Source organism: Falco cherrug, unplaced genomic scaffold (assembly GCF_023634085.1).
Source record: "Falco cherrug isolate bFalChe1 unplaced genomic scaffold, bFalChe1.pri scaffold_58, whole genome shotgun sequence".
NCBI classification, from domain to species: domain Eukaryota; kingdom Metazoa; phylum Chordata; class Aves; order Falconiformes; family Falconidae; genus Falco; species Falco cherrug.
In genome coordinates, this window is record NW_026599496.1 from 244,491 (window position 1) to 257,306 (window position 12,816).

At 54.3% G+C, this 12,816-nt stretch overlaps 1 pseudogene; it reads right to left on the reverse strand.

The window, feature by feature from the left end:
* Positions 1–12,816, reverse strand: part of LOC129735195 (hydrocephalus-inducing protein homolog) — a 99,208-nt pseudogene that overhangs the window by 33,339 nt on the left and 53,053 nt on the right.

Below are 12,816 nucleotides of genomic sequence, written 5' to 3' on the forward strand. Positions count from 1 at the left end.
CTGCAGGCTCCACCGCCTCATCGAGCCAAGAGCAGCTAAGATGGGACACAGGCACACACCAAGTACGGGGACGCCTGTGCCATTAGCCGAGTGTGGGTCCAAGACCCGTGTGGATGAGACACGAGGTGCAGGTGGAGCCCGTGTCACACTGGCAGGTGGGCTCGGACCCACCGGCTTGCACGAGGAAGCGGGGTGCTCCCAGCACCCTGTCCTGGCAGGGACCTCGAGGGCACGTTGCACCCTCATGCCACCCCAGCTTTGCTCACTCCTGCCCAAGAAACGCACCAAACACCCCACCCCTGGACAGCTCAGGTTCTCCATGACAACAATAGGAATGCAGCTGCAAGCGAGAAGTGTCAAAAAGGGGAAATAAGGACTTCAGAAGTCCTTGGCACAGCTGTCCCATTTCAGGTGGTGCTTAGCTTTCCCCTTGTGCACTCGTCAGTGCTGGAGGGCTGAGGATCGCCATTTCTCTTGAATAACACCATCCTGAAAAAGGCAGCTGAGATGTTTTCCTGCCTTGCAGCAGCTGAGGGCTGGTGTTTAACCTCAGAGGTGCCATCCTTTAAATGGAACCTCGTCCCTGGGCTTCTGACCCCTATTTATAAGCAAGGGCTTTGTGATTGCTCTTGAAGTTTAAGAATACCTGCTGCTTCGGTAACATGAAGGAGGGCTTTGCGCTGGGGCTCTGACATGGGCAGGGTATGTACAGCACATCCTCAGGCCTAACCAGAGGCTACATCTCTCCAAGGAGATAAAGCACTGGGAAGGCTGAGCCTTCTCACATCTCAGTGCTCTTTCTGTTGTCTCCACATCTTCCAGCCTGCAAAGCTTTGCCAAGGGCATATGCCCAAAGACGCTAACCCACATCTTTCCCAGGCTTATGGTCTCCCACCTCCCCAGGAAGGCTACATGGACATTGCCTTGATACAGTGACACAAGCAGAAGACAACGCTGCAACCCAGATGTATCCTTTGAAGCAATTTTGGATCCTACCTAGCCATATCCCCTTGAATTTCCCTGCTTTATCTGTGCATACATGGCAACAAAGCAGGGCACAAAAATGATTTCATGCTTCTATCTGAAAACATTCAGCCGCGCTATTCTTTATGCCTACCAGGTATCCTTTTTCCTGATTCAGAAAACACGTGCAGAGCTACAACATTAAAACCACTGATATTTAGATGTCAGCAGGTGCGACCCCCCTCCTTGAACTTGACACCAACTCCGGCACTTTCAGAACCTCCTGTGCTCTCCTATATCCTTTTTTATTGCCCCAGGAGCAGCCTCTGTCCCACGCGAAGCAAAAGGTGCCATCAGCTCCCACTAGCACCGAGGCCAAGCCCCAAAGCACCGAGGCTCACCAGGAAGGTCAGCAGACCAAAGGCTGTTTCCCATACTAAGAGGAAAAGACAGCAACTTTGTCAAGTCTCCATTTATAAAAAGGCAGCTCTGTGGCCATCGCTGCAATACCGGGGCTCGGGCGAAGGCAGAGACGTGACAACGGGTGGCTCTAGCTGGGGCTGAGAAGGTGGTACATGGAGACCAGTACTGGGCAGGGCTTGACAGAGCAAGGGAACTGGAAGCCTCCACATCACGGTGCAGGTAAAACCCCTCCTTTCACAGTGCAAAAAAAACCCAGCCAAAAAACCCCAACCTCACCACAGGTCAGGAGGACCTGAATGGGCTTCTCCAAACAACACTACCCTACTTGTCCCTCCCCATAAGCCCCGTGTCCAGCTGCTGGCCCTGCTGCCCAGCCCACTCTCAGGGCACATGGCAGCAGGGCAGCAAAAAAGGGACGCTACGCTGGCACCAGCACGGCTTTTTGGTGGCAAGCTGGGGGAGGCAACGCAAAACAGTGAGCGTACAAGAAAATCTACCTTTGCTTCCAGGGAGTCCTCTGCATCTGCTGGCTCTTGGGCAGGATCCCCCACTGCTCCCAGGGCTTCAGCTGGCTCCTCTACGCATCCATCACTGACACTGCTCTCTGCAGATGCTGAGTGCTCCGAGCAGGCTCCCTCCTCCTTCGGTGGCTGGGGTTTGATGAACAGTTTAGGTGCTGGAGGGCTGAACCTGGAAGAAACCGTAACTTCCATCATGAAGCTGCAGTAGGAGGGAGGAAGACCTGGACAAGCAGCTCCTTGGCAGGACGTGGCCCCTGGGTGGGCACTGGTGCCGCCAGCCCAGGAATGGATCCGACCTGGCAGCTCCAGAACCAGGATGCAGCAGGTCAATGCTGGGGGCTGCCCAGGGACAACGCTGGTCCAGCAGTGGCAACTGCTTGCCATGAGGAACTGCAGATATCAGAGGTGAACACCTTGCAGGGAGACAAAAGGACAAACTGCACAAAAAGGTGGGACTGAGACACAAAGGGGCAGATCTGGATGGCGATGCGCCAGCACAGACCCAGCGATGCGCCAGCACAGACCCAGCGCCGCAAGGAGGTTTTCAGCTCTTCTAGGTATTTACCCTGAATTCTCCCCTGGGCGGTTACGCACAGCTGCGGGTCAGGACCAGCAGCGGCGATGGCAGGAGCAGGGACGGAGCCCGCCGCCTGCTGTGCCCGAACCCCGACAGAGCCGGCACGAGCCCAGCACGGGACACCTTCGCACACGCAAGGAACACGGGAAGACACGTCAAGCGGCTCCAGGCAGAGACTCACAATTAAACAGCCCATTGATCCCCGATGAGCACCAAAGCAGCCGCGATTAGTACTTTGGGGAAGGAAACGCTGGTCATTTTTAATCAATCTATTCCAATCGCGACACCGAGATTCAGCTCCCTGCCGTGCCACAGGTACTCCTTGGCTGCAAAACAGCAGCTCGAACCGCACCTCGCGCCACAAAGGCTGCAGCTCTGCTGAAACGAGCTTATAACCGGTGTGGCACGTCCTGATGCCATCATTACCTCCCCAGCAGTTTCTAAACACAAACTGTTGGAGGACAAATTTGGCAAATGGTTCAGCAAAGCAGTTCAACCGCTTGTTTTGCAAACAGAGCCGAGTTTACCCTTTGAGCAACAGCAGCCAGTAAAAAGCATATGAGTTAACGTTTTCAGAATTCCCAAGTGACTCTGACTATGGTCCCTGTATGAAATTGCAGCAGGTGCTCACAGTAGCTCTGCTTGGATTTCCAACGCCACGTGGAGGGACGCGCTCAGGCCATGCCTACCCGCCGCTGTGCCTAGTCGTAAGCGTTCCCCCCGCCGTCAAACACGGCACATTTTTTACAGCTGGGAATTCAGTGCCTTGAACCACGGGCTCCAAACAAAGATTTGTCTTTAGTATCTAAGGCTGGTTTTCATTTCTGGATTACAGGCTCTGCTCTTCATAACCCGGAAGAGATCCCGCCTGACTTGCCCTCCCTACAGCGACATGCAAGAGCACGGCTTGGCCCAGGTGAGCCCCTGACAGCCCTCCCTCCGCCTGCTGCTGGGACGCCACGGGGACCCCGAGCAACAGCTCGGCACCATCCGTGGGGAAGAACAAACCAGGGCTGGAGGGGATGAAGGTGCTCGCTCAGCCCTGCAGCGCATCGCCCACCTACGGTCCCACCCACGCAACCTCTGCTCCTCTCAGCCCAGGCACCCGGGTGCATGTTGGGGGGCCCTGATGGGCGACCAAACTGCCCGACACCTCCAGCGGCCGCTGACTTGGGCAGCTCCGTAAGGATGAGATAAATCCAGCTCAGCTGGGACAGTGGTGCTTTTGGGCAGCCTGCAGCTGCACGCTACCTTTCCCTGGCGGCAGGGGAGATGCCCGCAGTGTCAGGCCACCAAGAGGAGCACCTCAACACCCTCCAGCCACGCACCAGCCCACGCACCCGTTGGGCGCCTGGGTCCGGCCGTCAACACGGCAGCTGTCCCAGAACCGCTCGCTACGATGCACATGGTGAGGAAATGAAACCGCAGCTCTTAGAGTGGCTCGTGATAAATACTGCGGCTGAGTAACAGCTCCCGAGGAGAGGGAAACCCCCGAGATGGAAAATCCTCGCTACAATGCACATGGTGAGGAAATGAAACCGCAGCTCTTAGAGTGGCTCGTGATAAATACTGCGGCTTAGTAACAGCTCCCGAGGAGAGGGAAACCCCCGAGATGGAAAATCCATAATCATTTATTAAGGTACCTCTAGTTCTACAGAACAGTTTGAGGCAACTTCACCAGACCGTGGTGCCTAGACAACAACAGTATTTTTCCCTCTAAAGTAGAAGCCCTCTGGGACCCAGCGCTGGGAGATGATGCGATTAGCAAGTCCTGCTGCGGCGAAGCGTGAAGCAGCACAGCCAGGGACTCTTTCCAGTGGGGGAAAGTCAAAACGAACAACAATGAGCATCACATGAAAAGGAAGGGAGTGAGGAACCCGAGGTGTCAACAGAAAGCTGATCTCTATGACACGACATCTTCCTGGCACTGAAGGAAAGGGGGTTGGTCCTGGGAAAGAAGGGCAAGATGATGAGATGTTTGGCATCAGCCCAGGCTTGAGGTAACCCTTTCTCAGAATCAGGACCTTCTGGGCAGCCTCCAGCACTTTCAGAGCAAGGCTGTGAACGCAGGGATGAAGGCAAGGAGCAGAGAGCGGCTCCTCCACCTGCAGAAGGGACCAGCCCCAAAGCAGAGGGGCCAAAGGGCTGCGGAAGTGCCTCCACCAGCACGCTGGAGCAGAGATGAGGAGCCTCCTGACATAAGCAGGTCAGCCTGGGGCTGGAGGGGCTGACAGCAAGGTGTTAACCCCCCTGTGTCCATCTCACCCAACCTGACCACCCGTCAGATGAGACAAAATGGATCCAGGTATTAACAGGGGGGATTCAATGGCAGCACAGGCACACTGACAGCAGGGAGAGAAGAGTCCTTCCTGCTAGGGCCAGGACAGCCTTGTGCCACCCACCATCCAAACCGCTGAGACATTAGGAAAAAAATCATCTCAGCCTGTCTCTTGGTTTCTGAGCCTCCTAAGGACACAGCTTCACACCACTTCCCACACCCACCTCCCAAAATAGAGGAGCTAGAAATCACACCGCTTCTGCAAACTGCGCGTGAAGATTCAGGCAGGATGACGTGACCTTGCCAGCTCAGGCTGTGTGAGAGCCACCACCAGCAGGACAGACACCCCAGAACGGTGATCTGAAGACCCGAGGTCCCTGCAGGTCCTGCCAGCACCAAGGACACGTGCCAGGAGCCACCACCCCTTTGCATTAAATGCAGGAGTTTTAACAGCGCTGAGGCTGCTGCCCTGGTGCGTGGCACCCACACGCCCAGCATCCTTGCCCAGGCCCCCAGGGACCACACGCTGGTGCATCCCTTCGGCACAGCCAAAGCACCGGGGGAAAACAAGCCCCCCAACAAAGCCCGAGCTCTGTCACAGGGCAAAGCACCAGAGACCACGTGCCCCTGAGGCATCTAAACAGGCTTACGGACCCCGACGATGCACTTTGATTTGTCCTGCAGGCCAACAGACGCAGATTAAAAAGGGACTTTGGAACAAGCAAGACAGCTCAAGGGTGTTTGCAACTGAAAACAAAACAATGTGATACAGAAGTAAACTCAAAACCTGCCCAGTGCACCCTGTGGGAACACGCGGCTTGAGCTGGGCCACATGGCCAGCAGCTGGGGAAGGTGGTGGTGATGGTCTGCCCTCGCCAAGAGCAAAAACTAGAAACTGCATTTTGTCCCAATGCCCTGATGACTATTTCTTTGCTAGGATAAATTCCTCTGCTGAGCTAAGATTTGTGCATTTACTGAGCCACCCGTTGACATTCAGACCAGGCAGCGCAGAGACAGAGAAGCAACATCATTACAGTGAGATCCGACAGCTCCAACTGTCACTGTGCGCGCCCTGGAAATGACTAACCGCACAGCAATGGCTGGACTGTGTTGCTGATATGATTGCTCAAAGTAGCAGCAGTGACTAAAGAGTAAGGAGGAAAAAATGGGTTGAACAATTAGAAGAAACAAAAAAACCAAACCCACTTTAAGCACAAATAGTCTTGTCCAGGCAGAGAAACAACATTTTTCTCTCCTGGCCAAAATAAATGTGTGTGTCTGATTGATGCTGGGAGTCTCTGGCGATCAGCTCCAGCAAGGTTAGAAGTGTGGACGCTTCAATTCTATCGATCTCGCCTTCACGAGACCTGATGTTTGATTCCCTCGATGTCAGACCAAGTTAGTTTGATCTGATAATTTAGAATAGCAACAGTGCTTAATGTAGACCAGAAATAATATCTGACATGCTGCCCTTCTGCTGGGCTCTTAATGAGCCATCTGAGGTGTTAATAGCCTGGAGACCATCTTCATTTCCAGCCCTGACATGGAGAATCACATGGTGTCTGCTGAGGGACCCAGAGCGAGCACATTACTGCTGAATTAACATGCAGAGCAGAAAAGGGAGCTGTCCTAACGTCCACAGCACTAACGAGCCAGCAAAGGGGCTATGCCAAACCCTCTGGAGCAGGGGCTGCTATCCTGCCAGATGCTCAGCTATCCTGCCAGATGCTCAGGACCCTCAGCTGCTACCAACTCAGAGCTGGGTAACTCAGCGTCTGCCGGAAGAACCTGCAGGCTCAGGTCCAGCAAAGCTAGTTTAAGTGGAGATGGGGGAATTAAAAGCTGAAAACTGATTCAGCAGTCACATTTCCAAAACCCTAAAAAAAAAAAAAACAAAACCAAAAACCAAACCAAACAGGCAACTGGCCAATAAGTGGCCCCAGAGGAAATTAATTCCACACAGGCTTTGCTCCAATGTGTGTGTTTCTCTGTTATCATAAAATATATGCATTGTTCTACCATCAACATTAGATTTTTCCCTTAGCTTGTAATTAAACCCTAATCTAATTTACCAGGAGATGACAGGGGCTTCCGAGCAAAGCTTACAGCCCTGTTACTCTTTCCCTGTCCACCTCCTTGCACCTGCTTTTGCAGACTTTCCCCTGCATTTTAGGGTCTGTTCTTGAAGGTGCCGCGCATGAAGGGCCACACCAGACTGGCCGTTCCCTGGTAAGACCCCGCTGTGAACGGGCTACCCCAGTGTCCACAGCTTCTCCCCCAAGCCCTCCTCACCGCCATAGCTAATGCCAGTGCCCGGTCTCCTCTAAGCCAAATTCCAACTCCCTAAACAAAACTGATCTCTGTTATTTGCAATAGCAGCACTTCAACGCGCAGTGGTTAACTTTGCTTGGTTTCCCAGGGCATTATGGAAAAACCAGTTGCTACTGCCATTAAAACCGCCCAGACTAGACTTCTGTACTACGCAGAGAGGCCACAGCGGGAGGAACTGCTAGAAATGTGTTTATAGACGTGCTGCAGCACCACTGCAAGAGTGCTTTTGGGCTTGGAAACCACTGACCAGGGCTGGATGCCCTGCCTCCCAGGGATGCTCAGACAAGCGCTCCCACTGACACCTGCAGCTGGACCTACAGCCCCAGCAGAACCTGCCGTTTTGGTGAAAAATGCTGAATCAACTGCACATCGCATTCACAAAACAGCTAACAGACAAAAACTCCCTTCTCCAGGGTGGTGTTTGCCTCAGGCCACCAGGGTCTGCGAGCACAGCTCTCCACAGCAGCTTTCCTTCCCGGGGAACCAGTACGGGGGCTACAGCAAAGCAGCAGCAAGGGACCGGGGCAGCAGCAGGTCCTTCTGGTGGCAGCGCCTATGTAGGCTCTTAGGATGAAATGACAACGTACAGGGTCGGCAGGGATGGAAAACCGGTGATGTTACCGTCCATGTGCCTAAGCGTGGCTTTGTAGCTCCAGAGGCACAGCAGGACTCCAGGGTATGGGCTAAGCAAAAAGCGTTAGTAGTGTCATACAGCCCCAGCTTGGCTGGAGAACATGGTCTCCCCTGCAGCGTCCAACCGGCAGAGATCACCTTTTCCCTGAGCATCTAGCCTGACCACGGCTGGCAGGTGTTATTCCCACCAGGGAGAGTTGAAAGCTGCTTGCCAGATCCCAGGCAAACAGCCTGGGTCTTTGCCAGGTACAGACAGGACACTAGGAAGAGGAGCTTCAAGGAGAGGGCAACGGTGCACATACCTCAGCTGGCTCGCGTGGCCGCCCGTCAGGAATGACCAGTGGTACCGGACGAGAAGCGGGCTGCAGTTGGTCATCTCAATGTAACGCTCCACCTCAGTGTCATTCAAGATGCACCCAAAGTCCACGGCCATGGTCTGGAACTGGAGATTTGGGAAGAAGACTTCTCCCCGAACAGTGACCTGCTCCTCGTGAGGATGCTCGAGCAGCTGTATCTTCAGAGCCTTCTCTGCCACCCAGCTATTCAGACGCTCCTCGTGAGCAGGGTTAAATCCGATGAAGAAATGACGTTCCTCCCCTACCTCCAGCTTCATTGGCTGCAAGGAGATTAAAAAGATCAAACACCAGCGTAATGAAGTCCAAGGCTGGATAGCATGGAACACGTCAATGTCTTAAAGCATGACCTCAGCGTGGGCTTCTCAGCCCACCCTGCACGTTCTTTACAGCGAGTGCCTGACTGCAAGCACCACGCTCTCGTCAGACTATTGCAGGCTCACGTTTCTGCGCTTTGCATCGATACCAGGGGGAAATAAATATTGTCCTACTGAATTCTGGACCCACAGAGGCTCTGTGCTAAACACACAGCCGAACCAGCACTCCGGCAAGCCAGGGCTGCTGCCCTGACTCCAGAGAAACTCCTTTATCCTCACAGCACAAGTGCACCGGCACGGCAGCCTCAGCCTCGCAGGGGCCAGTCACCGGCGCGGCACAGGAACGGTGCCCGCACCTCCACCAGCGCGTGTCCAGCAGAGCCCATGTCCAGCGCCTTCCACCACCGACAGGGCAGGTGCCAGGCGACAGTGGGAGGAGCATCCTCAGCCTTCCCGAAGGCAGAGCTGCCCTCACAGAGAGCAAGCTGCTCTTGAGGTTGGCTGAGGACGGCTGCTGCAAGTCCCAGGAGATACCTCTACTCCATGGCTTGCCCAGCCCTAGGTGCCTGCTCCCTTCTCCTCATGGCTTTGAGCCACGAAGTATCTTCCCAACTCGGGTATTTTTGTTTCTTCCAGCAGCTCGCTTCAGATCTGATTGAGTTGGGGCCAGGCTACTGCTGACTCTACAGGAGACCCTGCCAGAGGACCTCCCAACAGGAACGCACCGCCACATCCCTCCTCCTCAAAGCCCACCGCGGGAAGGTCCTGCTCACCTGGACATCTGCAGGGAGGGGCTGCCGGGCCGCATCACAGACTCGGAAGGGTTGGTCTAAGGCCAGGACGACGCCCAGCGGCAGGGAGGACATGTTTTTTAAAGAAAGAGGCTTATGCTGTAGGCTGAGGACGTCACTGGGTAGCTACAGAAAGAGGAGACAAGAAAAAAACAACCTGAAGTGGCCACGCACCTCCCTTCCCTTCCGACGCATTTCAGAGTTTTCAACCCCAAAATTGCACACATCTCTTATTCACTGTCTGTATTAGTTTCTACCCTTCTACAAGGTTTTTCTTTCAGAACGTCAGGTGCTTTTCACGTTTAGAAACCACAGCATCCCCCAGGGGGCCGGGAAACAGTCTCACATACAGACGAGGGAACAGCACCTCGAGAGGAGGCAGCTGCTTGACCAAGGTCAAAAGCAGAAAGTGAACCCAGAGCGCTTGTCTCCAGTTTACCCTCTCTTGGGCAGAATGGCACAAGACGATTTTCACCCCCAGTCATTTCGTACAGCCTTAGTGGCTCCAGGAGCCTCATAAAAGCAGGGATGGCTAGTCAGAAGAGAAAAGCAAGCAGGATTTGGCCTGGAGGAGAGAGCCTGCAGTAGCCTAAGGTTAGCTTGGAACATTTACACGCACAAACAGCCAGCTAGAAACCTCAACGGTCTGGTTGCAACGTGTGTCCTGCTGTCCCTGCTCCAGTGACAAAGTGTCTGTAGCCTCACAGTCAAGCTCAGCCTAAGCTATTTCTTCCTGCTTATGCATCGCTCTGGCCTTCCTGCAGGGTTCACATCAACTAGGCAGCGGTTGGGAAACTAGTTCTGGATGTATCGATATCCAACAGCTGCAGTGTCATAGCACTCGATAAACCAGAGCACGGGGCATCAAGCAGAACACAGGCAGACATCAGGAACAGCTGAAAAGCTTCTCATTAAGTGTGAACCGCCCGCTCACAGGATTTTGTGCTTCTCTGGAAGCCTGGGAACCAGAGGAGAGGCCTGAAAATACAGAAACTAAATAATGGACAATCTTCTCTGTTTCAGACACCGCATTGGAGAGGGAAAGATGATGGAGGAGTCAGGACCCAGAGACTAAAGGGCTCCTGTTTTGCATCGGTGTTGTCATCACTGCAGCTGAGGGATGACTGCAGGTCCTTTGAAGGAGGTGAGGCTGAGGGAAACGCAAAGAGCATCCATGCCAAGAGCAGGGAAGGCAGAGAGAGACAAAAGATGACAGTTTTCCTTCACCAGCCTGAGGAATTGGCAGGAAGCTCCATTTTTCTCAGCTTCCCTGCAGGATCGGCGTTCAGACATCCCCATGCCTTGGAGGAGCCTCAAAAACCTCCCTTCATCCTGACTACACAAATGCGTGTCTCTCTACAAGTGGCTACGATCCCCCCTCAGCGCAGCAGCTGCAATCTCAGCTTTACTTTGCTGAAGTCAGAAAACCATCTCATCACTAAGAATACCCTCACTTACTTCACAAAGCACCTCAGGAAGGGTGAGGAGGGGTTTAGCATCGCTCAGCTGCAGCGATCGGCTCTTCCCCCAGCAGCCCCAGCGCACAAGGCAGCTGTGCAACGGCCACGCTGCGCTCGCGGGTCCCACTGCCTCACCTGTGCCCTTGGCGCAGCAGCTCGATCCTGCCTCCACCTCGAGAAGGGCAGAGCTGTGACTGTCCCCGACCCCAGGGCAGCAAAATCACCATCTCTGTGGTAGAACCATCTCGTGGTAACGGCCAAAGCTTGCTCTGGCTCGAATCGATAGCCGAAGCCCCGTGGACTTGGGGAAGCGGTTTAACCATCCCCGTCCCCCCGTGTTTAACGGGCACGCACACCCCGCAGGCTTTCGGCCATCAGCCACGCTCTTCAATGCCAGGATGCAATCCTGAGACTTACCTTCTCCACCCGGAATGCGATTTCTCTGGTAGACACTTGCAGAACGGGATCAACGAACTCACACGTGACGTCCATCTGCATTATCTGTGCCTTCCCCGCCTTGCTCCCCACCACGGCGTGACACAGCAGCCGCTCCTTCACCACCTGCATGCAAGAGTCACGCGTCACCCAAGCAGGTGCTGGCAGGGCATCCACAAAACACGCTGCAGTTGCTAGCCACCCAACCACGGACCCTATTCCTGCCGCAACTTACAGCCACTGCTCTCCTCAATAGCCCCCTCCTCTTGTTATGCTGCATCCTATTTATGAGGGCACTCAGCTAGGCGAGCGATCAAGCCTTCTGCAAGCTGCCACTGAGGCAACCCTTGCAAGCACCTTTCAGATCATTAGGAACAGCAGGAGCTTCATGAAGATTCATTCCACATTTGCTTAAACACCTGGGCCCAGCGGTCCCAGAGCCAAGGAATGTACACCAGGGTTAGCTGGCAGCTCCTCTGCAGAGTTGGATTTCCCCTGGCCTGGAAAGAAGGGCCCGGGGGGGGAGAACACCCCGTGACCCTGCTGAGCTGCCACCCAAGGGTGCTGCCAGACCCGGCTGCCCTTGGGACACCAAGGCTGGCTGAGAGTCTGGGGTGAGCTGGTATGGAAATACCGACAACAAGTCAAGCTGTCAATTATAACGGTCCCTGGGAACACTTTCCCACGTGGATGAACGTCACTCTGACCATCAGGGCTGGCACGCACTGTTTTTTCTCCTCCAGGACTCAGCGCTAGACAAGCCTCTGCCCATGTTTGTCTACAGAGGAAAAATGATGCTGCTCTCAGACTCTCCCTCTCTTCACAGGTTTGGTGCTTGGGTTTTTTTAACTCACTCTTTTCACCAGATCTATGACCTCACATGTTTTCATTTATTTACAGCCTCTGCTCCTAGCCTAAGCGTAACTTATTTTCTCCGCCCTTCCTTTCTGCCTCAGCACACGACACCCTGTAACCTGCCCTCTGCTTCTGAAGCAGCAACATTCCCTTCAGCCCGCATTTTGGTACCAGCGAGCTGGGTTTATGGTGGCTATGGAAACACTGATGGCGGCCAGCAAGGAAAGCAGCCGGTGCTGCCATGGCAACTTGTGGCATTAAAACAGTTTCTGGAAAGCGCTTGCTCCTCTTCCCAAGGCAAATGTCAAGGGGTCGGAAGAAGCCCCAGCGGAGGTGACCTGGTGGGGAGGGCGCAGCCCTCGTGGGGCACCTCACCTGGGGAGTGCTGGAGGAGCCTTCCAGCACCATCTCCACAGTCTTGCCCGGCATCAGCTCTGTCCTCAGCGGTTGAAGCTTAAACACAGGGCAGGCAGGTTTGGGGCTCTGGGAGGAATCTGTGCCCTTGGTGTTACTGATGGCACGGAGACGGTCACGATGGCTGAATGTGGGGAAGCCTTCTGTTGACCAATACAGCTGGTGGGTGCGTCGTCCTCTGTTTGTCATCTTGAAACGGTAACAGCAGCGATCAAAGCTAGAAGACAAGCAGAGATGGAAAACGTTATGGGAGCTGCTATTTCCCAGCGGTCACCCAGCTTCAGCACCCCGATGGCGTTATCTGACCACACGCCCAGCAACAAAACCACCTCTGAAAAGGCTGACCTAGCTCAAAGCTTCAGCCAAAGCCAGACCTCGGCTGGCCCGAAGTTCAGCATCCAGCAGCTGGTCAGTTTGTGTACAGCAAGGAAAAGCTTCGCAAAGATCCATCACCTCAGGTACTCG